Source organism: Archocentrus centrarchus, chromosome 20 (genome assembly GCF_007364275.1).
Source record: "Archocentrus centrarchus isolate MPI-CPG fArcCen1 chromosome 20, fArcCen1, whole genome shotgun sequence".
Lineage (NCBI taxonomy): Eukaryota > Metazoa > Chordata > Actinopteri > Cichliformes > Cichlidae > Archocentrus > Archocentrus centrarchus.
This window is the reverse complement of record NC_044365.1, coordinates 27644124-27653728: the sequence shown is the minus strand read 5'-3', so window position 1 is coordinate 27653728 and position 9605 is coordinate 27644124. Positions and strand designations below refer to the sequence as shown.

General features: G+C 40.9%; 1 protein-coding gene across 1 annotated transcript in view; it reads right to left on the bottom strand.

Annotated features, from left to right (window-relative positions):
- The window catches only part of pi15a (peptidase inhibitor 15a), a 63568-nt gene that overhangs the window by 48495 nt on the left and 5468 nt on the right, over positions 1 to 9605 (bottom strand). The window lies entirely within an intron of this gene.

Genomic DNA, 9605 nt, shown 5'->3' with positions numbered 1-9605 from the left:
ACTTACTTTTCCACTAGGGGAGGCACAATGTTCTTGTGTTTTACAATAAACCACAGGCTGGCCAAGACAAGCATGTGGAGGAATTTTTGCCCTGTTTTTCTTTCTTTCTTATGTAAATCCCCTTGTTTCTATGACTCCTCGATGTTTTTAGCCCTTACACATCAGGTGTATCAAGCACTACACAGAAAACTCATCTGTGTGGATGCCTTTGGATTTGAACTTGTAAGGTTTATAATCTGTGCCAAATTTCTGAATTGGTAGATTATAAACAAGGGCAGGATAAGCATTCGTATATTCCGCACTTAAAGCTATAAAATACGCTCTAGTTTTTAAGAAGCACCTTGTCAGTGGAATAAAGTATAATTTCAGTAATACTATGAAGTCGTAAATCCAGCTTGTAAGCATTATTAGTGTACCTCTGCATATAAATGGCCACAGCCCCCAACTGATGAACTATCAGTGGGAACTGAAAACTAGACGTATATAAAGGTCTTTCTTCCAGGCTGCCTCTGCTGCCTAACCCACTTCTTTAAATGTGATGCTGAGCTCACTTTGGTGACTCATACTGAACTTCCATAAACCCAGGGTTTACTGTCTGCTCCCCGGGTCAGTTGCGAGGGGCCTCGACCGCGGCTCCAGCAGTAGCCACCTCTCTGCTGTCGGACCCGGCAGGACTCTCCCCCGTCCTCTTCTCAGCAGCTGAAATAGCAGTACCCTTCCTTTGCTCACAACTCCCAGGAGGGAACGCAACGCTGAAAACACTCATTCATCTGCTACAGAATAAAATGCAGCACTACATTTAGATAAAACGTGCGCCATGAAGGAAGGGAGCGCAGTGGATGTGTATTTGTCTCGGTTTAACGGGAGGAGAGTGAAGTGAGGCAACAAAGTAGTGGTGTCATGCGTGCGTGCCTGCATGTGTGTTTGTGTGCTGGCACAGATGCCTTCACAACTTAAGCTGATACATAAAACATACAATTATTTTAAAGACTCAAAATAAGTTTTATGGGCTGAGGATATGAAAGGACCTAAATCACATTTAAGTTATGGCTGAAATACACAAAGCCTGACTGTGAAAGGATGCCTCTGACCTCGACTGTGAATATTAAACTGTGTGGATAAAGGAAATATTTACCAACTGTTCAGGGATTTCTATGATTTATAGGGTGGTAATTTAGGTCAGGCCATCTGTAACACGCAAGTCACTCTCTGATTAATGTTATTACAATGCCTGCCAGTAAATATACACTATTTGTGCCAGCAGTAGAGCAATATAAATGATTTCATGCCTGGGCTTCTTGTGTTAGCAGCCTTTCTTTCTGATTTTCGTTCCTGCATCTGTTATCTTGTACCTGTTACTGTGTTTGCTTCTCTTAAGAGTTCATATTTTTCCTATTTTGTTACCTCTGTGTCACTTGCATGTTTCTGTCTGCCATGTGCATGCAGACGCTTTCCCTTTTTTCCCTTTGTTTTGATGCCAAAACATTCACTTTCTCCACTCCTCTGCTTGTTCCTCTCTCTCTCACTTCTTGCTACTCCCCCCACACCCCCACCCCACCCTTTCTATCTTACCCACACAGTCACTGTTAAGCCATGGGCCCAGATGCTCCATTCTGTACCTCCTCCATTCAGCATGTGGTCTTGCGAGAAACCCCATGAACCCAGCAGAATGCATCGGCTGTGCCAGGCCCCGCATCCACACAACAGTAGCCTCTGGACACAACAGCAAACCACACAAACAGTCTCGAAGAACACTTTTTGTTGGCCCATGTTATCTGGCACATTGCTCTCTAATGGTTCTGGTTGGGCTCAATTGAGGTCAGAGTGTTGGAACGGCATTGGGGTGAAAATGGGAGTAAAGAGCATCAAGGTCATTTGGCTGCTGTTCGACATCATTGCTTTTGTGACATTATCAGCAGTGCTCAGCAGAAGGGTGCCTAAGATATCGCCTGAAGGCCGGCTTGGGATTAGTTTGTCTGTGTCCACCCTCTTGTGGTGACGAGATGCCAGTGCATCTGTGATCAGTGCACAATTACAGTAAAACTGTTCTCTGTGTGGCTGCGAGGTCCTTGTTGCAGGGTTGTAATCGGGGATTTTGGTTGAATGTGTCCAACTGAAATACAAGGCAGTTAATACACAAATCTTGAGTGATCTGTTTTAAATCCATTTAGTCTTCTGTTGGTATTGGATTCAAACTTGTTGTCTCCCATATGGAATTTTTTTTCATCCTGTAACTTTCACAAAGACAACCTTTTTTATGTCAGCTGTATTTTTTTCCCCTTTTCACTGTTTAATTTTCCATTTTAATTTACAGGAAACTGTTAACATTGAAACCGCACTGCCAAGCTTCACAGTGCAAGACATATCCAATTTACTACACAAAAGTATAATACAAAACAGTGTTTAAAATCCACAGTTACAGTCCTGCCGTAAAATCAGCACTGAAGTCAAAGAGCAGAACTATTGCCCACAAAACATTTCTGCAATATCAAAAGTACTCATTATGTGTAGTTTCAGTTATGTATCTCGTTTTTGCTGCACTCTTTTTATAGATCAAAGAGAACCGCTTATTAAGAGCCCCAAAAGTCTGAAACATTGCATAATTATTGCTTGTGTCTGTAATGTTTTATTGATTTACATCCATCTCTGTCTCCTGTAATACAATACTGAGCAAAAGTCTTGAGCCACCCCTCATTTCTTTTTGCAGTATTTTGCTAGAAAAATGGGAAATAGGAGCAGTGATTTATTGAAACTTGTGCAAACATACATAGAAATGCAGTATATAAGGTAAAAACAGAGCTTGTACAGTTTTTGAAAGTCAGTTTATTCTTCAACACATCCTGAACTCTCTTTAGGCAGCTTTCATGTAATCCATGAGTGATAGTATTCCACTGTGTGTTTTTCTATCCAGGCATACTTTTACTGCACTGGTGGTGTGTTTGGAATCATTGTCGTGCTGAGCCACCATGCAATAGCATTTCTCCAGATGGTATTGCATAGTGGATCAAAATCTGAAGCTACTTTTCTGCATTTATAATTTCATCAATTTTGACAAGATCTCCAGCACAACTGGCTGAAATGCAGCCCCAATCCATGACAGAACCTCCACTGTGTTTCACAGATGGCTGTGGATGCTCACCGTTGCACCTCTCTCCTGACCTGCTCCACGCGCACTGACAACACATTTAACCAAAAACTTCAAATTTGGATTCATCACTTCATAAGACCCTCATGAGACCTGTTGCTGTTGATTTGACATACCTCAGCCTTTTCTCCCTGTTTTTCTTCCTTAAGAATGTCTTCTTGACAGCCACACTTCCACAGAGACCATATCTGATGAGTCTTCAATGAACAGTTGATGGATCAGCTGAAGGGCCAGATGGATCTCACAGGTCTTGTATCAGGTCTTTGCTCAATTTGTTCTCTCGATTTCTTTAGGACTTTTTAGGCCTTGCTTTGTGTGTGTTTTCAGGGTGTGTATTCCTGTCTGTTTTCTCAAAACACTTGTCTGTCACAACTTGTAGAAAAAAACATCACGACTTGTTCCACATGTTGCTCCATATGCTTTCTGCATACAGAAAAATGAATACTGATTAGAAATGCAAGACTATTTAAAATATACTTTTAAATTGCAAAAATCTTGTAACTGCCATCTAAAAAGATAAAGATACACATAAAGAATCACAGTTGTGTGCTGCCTCCTGAACAATAGTGGCTGTTTCTTTAATATATTATATGTGATACTAACAATTTAGGGAATTTTATCTGGAAACATTTGGATTTCTTAGTAGGAAAATGCATGACAAACATCAAATATTCCCATAACCACCAGGTGTCAGTGTCTTTTAACACACAATGCACATCTCTTAGTGAATTTCAGTTCCTGATGACAAGCTAAAATGCTTCAGCTCCCCAACTGTAATACCACAAAAGGGGCTCTGGGTAAACTGAGACACTTATCCGTCTCTCAGGCTATTAGGGCAAAATCCTGAGCAAACAAAAAAGCCTAAAGTGATAATGTAGAAACAATGGAAGCTGGGGAATTGTGGGTATCTAAATACACCCTTGTTTTGTGTCAGATTTCATGAAGGGACCCACTGAGTAATCCTAGCAGAAATTTTGCTCCCCTGAGCTGAATGTTTGCAGATTACTGCTTTTGCCCGCAAACCAACTGAAACTAAAAAAACTCCACAATGATGCCAAATACACTGTGGTCTAATGTCACCTTATATCCTCTTCTGCAGAGAATCCCATAATCATGCAGTTTCTTGAATTTGAAGCGAATGCTGGTTGGCCACATTGGATGTGGAAAACCCTTTCTCTGTGACCAACTCAGTAATAGAAAAAAAAAACTTGAGAGGGTTATTTTTATAAATTTAGTGGCCCCCGCATAGAAAATGCAACACATCATGGGAGAAAAAGGGTCAGTGTACCATATCAGCATCAAAGCCTCACTGAGCTTGTTGACTGTGGGTATAAAAGAGAGTTGAGGGTGAAGGAGGAAGCCCATCTGATTAGGCAGCACTTTCCCAGCACTGTGCTTCTGGGAGGACATTGATTTTGGCCCGTGTCTTGCAGCTGCAGGATGTCGCTTGTCTGAAGTCCCCGCTAGGCCCTGCAAGGAGGCTAACTTGGCCCCATCCAAAACAAAGACTACAATAGGATATGGAAGGCAAACACCAAACGCCGGTCACCTTTGCCTCAGTTTATGTTCCTAGACTAAACGAGAAGGGTCAAGTGAAGTTTGTCTCAGCATTAGACATATTGTAGGTTCGATCTCACAGCCACTGCGGCACTGAGATGTCAATTCGAAAGCATATAATTACTTTTAATGTCACATATGGTGAATATAGACAGTTTTATGACATAACCCAGTTTATGTGCTTTGTTGTAAAATGGAATATCTATACTGAAGTATGCCAGATGCTTTATTTATGTTTTACTAGACCATGCTAGAAACCTGCTTTGCCAAGGAAAAGTCACTAGACAAGAAAAGAGACCATTACACAAGTCATTCATCTCAAACTGAAACGGTGTCTTATTGCAGTGCGGCTGATTGCAAGAAACATCAGCATTTGCTTTGGTGCTTCTAGAGCAGGGAGTACGTTTAAATCCAACCATGAAAACCATGAGAAATGAAACGTTTCCCCACATATTATGGCAACACCGTCCTGAATAAACAGTGTCATAGACAAAAATAGACACCTGAGACACCGCAAATGATTTGTGTACCCGAAACGCTTTTATTTTTTACTCCTTGTTTGAAGTAAGGGCATCCAGCTTAAAAGAATAACTGCAAAAAAATGTCACCCTGCAGTTAACTCCCCAGAAGATTTATGGTGGCAGCAGGGTTTCAACATGGACATGACACCATCTGAGGAGATCCAAAGCCAGGCTTCAATTAGCTGACATCAGTCTCTGGGAAACACGTATGTCAACAGGCTCCTCCTACCTGACATGTCGGAGATGTGACCATGTGCTTGTGCGTGATTATTTGGTTGATACGGATGTTCATAATTGACCTTTGAAACAGCAGTTGAATAAACAACGTTAATTAAGAAAGGAGAGATCATTTGGAAGAAAAGAGCAAAATTTGCTGCAGCAACATGAGAATGCAAAACTGAAGTATCTGATGGGACATATTTCTCAGAACTGCAGGACCCTAAAGCCAACCCTTGTTTAGATGCTGGGCGTATTGGAGCAGATAACTCATGGACACTTTGATTGCAGTAGCTTGAGCAAGGGAGATGGCAGGTGGCTTACTGGAAAAAGTACTCACACTGAAACTGAAAGTGAGGTGGTCAAAAAGTTGGAACTTTTTGGGCAGGATAAGCATTCGTATATTGCGCAAGCACAAATCTTTAAGAACCATACGTATATTGCAAGCACAAATCTTATAAACTAAACTACTGTAATTTACTTTTAGCCACTCTCCCCTTCAAGGTCATCCCCTTGTGAAGCAATACAGCACACCCAGTGCCCTACCTGGATTGCTAACTGGAAGACTTGCTTGATGATCCAATGTTTGAACATTCTCAGCGTTTTGACGGCAACCAGTTGAACCGTGACGAGCGAATGTCATGCCAGGCCTCCAAAATGAGAACATTTATTAAGCTGAAATTCAAAGTCAAGTGTCAGGGTCATTTGTTAATTTGCATTTCCGATCATTTATGTGCAAGATTTTCTTTATCGTCCAAAACACTTGTCTGCAAGACTTTCTGGATTAGCTGGATTAGCTTTGTAGAGCGTATGGTTCTTAAAGATAATCATGGGTCTATCTCAGCCTACAGCAGCCTCACATCTAAGCTCCTGAGGGTGACAGATCTCTATTTAGCAATAAAACACTGCTGGCTTATTTATTTTTTCCTCCCCACATGAGCACAAGGAAGTAAAAAATCTATGCAGACACTCTTTCTCTCTCTCTAAGCTCACTAAAAGCCATTTTCATCCATCCGTATATGCTTGTATTACAGGGTGATTTATGATCTTGCACGTAACAAAATTTACACTGCTCTTTTTTCTTTTTTTTTTTACATTCACTGAGCCCTTATTCTAGCCTTTTCTGTCCTAATAGCAGCTCCATTTTAATGTCCTCAAGCTGCAGTGCTGCTATGCCAGTGAAGGATTTTTTGGAGGTTTGAAGACAGAGTGAGGCTTGGACAGGGCACAGGGTGCATTTCCGATGGTTGAGCTGCAAGGGGAACAAAATAAACATAGTTGTTGTGCTTCAGGGGGGACTGAAGAACAAGAAAAAATACACTGAATTAGAACAAAGTCTCTCCCAATATCCCCTCTGAGGCAAAGAGAAGCCAAGTTTTCAACCATTCTGTGGAGTCAGGGAGGGCAGAGAGGTTGTAGAGTACAGACATGATGAAGTTGAGGAGACTTTTTCTACAGCTGTGCAACAACAAAAAAAAAGCCCCTCTACAATATCACCAAGTTCCATCCACACAAAAGATTTATCCCTCTTCTTCGTTATTATACTCAAACTGTGACAAAGTCTTTCTCATACTTCTCGCCATTATTGGATTTGGATGGCTCTTTGCACATTTGGAAACGGACTCTTCACACTCACCCACTCCTGGTTAATAATCTATCAACCTGCCACAGTCCTTATGAAGTCTCCATCTCTGTAAATAAACGTTTCACCACCTTCACACTTGAGGGGGACTTAAATGTTTCAGCAGTTACAGTTTATCTGACAGGTCAGTAATTCACATGTGTTATTAGGAAAAGTGGTGCACCTTCAGGCGAGCTTGCAGATGCATCATCATTGCCTCAGTAGATGCTAGCGCTGGCTGACAGCATAAGCCAGTTGAAGTGGATTTATCACTGTTTCAACTGGGGACTGAACATCTGTTTTATCTCTCCATCTTTCTGATTGTGTTTAACTCGCTCCTTTTGGTCTTTAAGTGGGGCCTTTATCCTTTTTGGATTTTATTCTTCTTGCTTAACTACCACATGCTTGGTAAGAGAATAGCATCAGCAGACCAAGAAAAATCAGGACACTGTACTTACTGATAAAAATATATGCATTTGAAATATCTGAATTTGAATATGAAAACAGCTGAAGTTTCCCCAGTTGATTCTGATTGTCCTGCATGGGTTTCCTCTGGGTGCTCCAGCTTCCTTCAAAGGTTAACTGGTGATTCTAAATTGGTGGCAGAATGAACTGTTGCAGGCTCAAGCAATGTATATACAGGCTTAATTTTCACTTACAGTTTATGGAGATTCAGGCACCAAAAGTACTTGGTTAGATTTAGGAAAGTACAATGGTTTGGTCTGAAATACACCCTTGACTTTTTTGTCTGCAAGGGTGCACAAGCTCATATTTTGCATGTACACATTGACATGGCAGCTAAAGCTAACATTAAAATGTATATAGTTGCAATAACAGTTTCTACAAACAACCAATGGGGTTGTATTCCTGAATGAAGTTAACTAAAAGACCATGTGCAGGTTCATAAGGATTTATTACAAATAATGGGAGACACACAGTTTTAACCAAAAATGATCAATTTATTAACCAAAAAGAAGCAAAAACTTTAATCTGACTTTAGTCAGTATGTCAGCAGTTTGTTGACTGTTTGAATTTTAGATGAAAAAGCCAGATCTTAAATGTTCCAAGGAAATTGAACAAGTGCTCCAAACACTGATTAATTCCACCTACCAGGAACTCGCAAGGCAATGCAGAGGGACAAACAGCGGGAAGAGGGTTGTCACACGGTGTACTAAAACTATGAAAAACTGTTCCACTAAATTTTGTACCTTGGAGTGGTATGGGTTAGAAGAGGTTAAGAGGTATCAAGAATTCCGGAGAGGGTTTGATATGTAAGGATTGAAGGTGTTTTGGCTGTTAGCTGAAGACACTGAATCTCAAACAGTCAGTAGTGTATATATGATAGATGCTGTTAAACTGTCTTTTGAAGAGTAACAAACTGAACTGGTACTTACCACCTTTCTTTTTTACTTGAGCACTCAAAGTGCTTTCTACTACAGGCCTCGTTCACTTTTTTCTATACCTAAGTGCTTTTATCAAACATTAACACACTCACATTCCAACAAATGCATCAGGGCAACTCAGGGTTCAGCATCTTTCCAAGGGATCCTTCAACATGCAGACTAGAGAAGCCGGGATCGAACCATTGACCATCCCATTAGTTGATGGCCTGCTCAACCTCCTGAACCGCAGTCACCCACAGTCCTTTAGAGTCCTGGGTCTAAGTTCTCCAAACACTGCACACCAATGTCAAAATGAAGATCTGAACAGAGCTTAAAAAGTGTAATTGCAGAACAAAAAAGACAAATGGCAACAGGTTTAAAGTCTAAATCAACTTTCTAAGTGAAAAGAAGTTTTCAAAGTGTTTCCATTCCTTCATTAGAAAGAAGGAAAAAAAATGCTGAATTAATTCCAAATTCATGAATGTCATGGACATATTTGTTCCCCTTCCAATTTACACTTCATTTGCAGGTGTTTTCTTGTTCATGCCCTTGAGCCATCACAAGCTGCTTTCATCCCAACCCAAACCCATGTCCTTAACCTCTGCTCTGCTGCGGTCGTTGATGGATAAGCCAGGTAAACGTCGACAGCAGATTGTCTAACTCATCATCGCATCGCGCTCTGCATCCTGATGATGTGACTTTTTAAACACCCACCTATCATCTGTTTGGCTCTGGATCTGGCATTTGCACAGACAGGAAGATTTTTTCCCATGCATACTAATGTGTTCCTCGAAAACTCTCTGCTGGTTAGTTCCAGGGAATGTGCTGCTCTATTAGGGCTGGCTGTAAAAATGCAACTTCTTAATAATGTGCAGGAAGTAGTTTGAAACTGTCACGCTATGCACAGGTTATCATGCAAATGTTTGATAGTGCAATCCAACCTGCCAAAATATGTTGTATTGCAGCAACAATTTCAGTTGAACTTATCTGATAGAAAAAAAATAGTTACATCTTCCTTGTTATGTGTTTCTTAAGCTGATTGGTCAGGGCCCGACATTATGCTACCCCTGCTGGATAAAAGAGCAAAAATTGCATCACTTGCTATGCACATCAGTGTCTTTAAGGCATTAAATCCCAACTTCTATCCCTCTATCTAGAAAAAA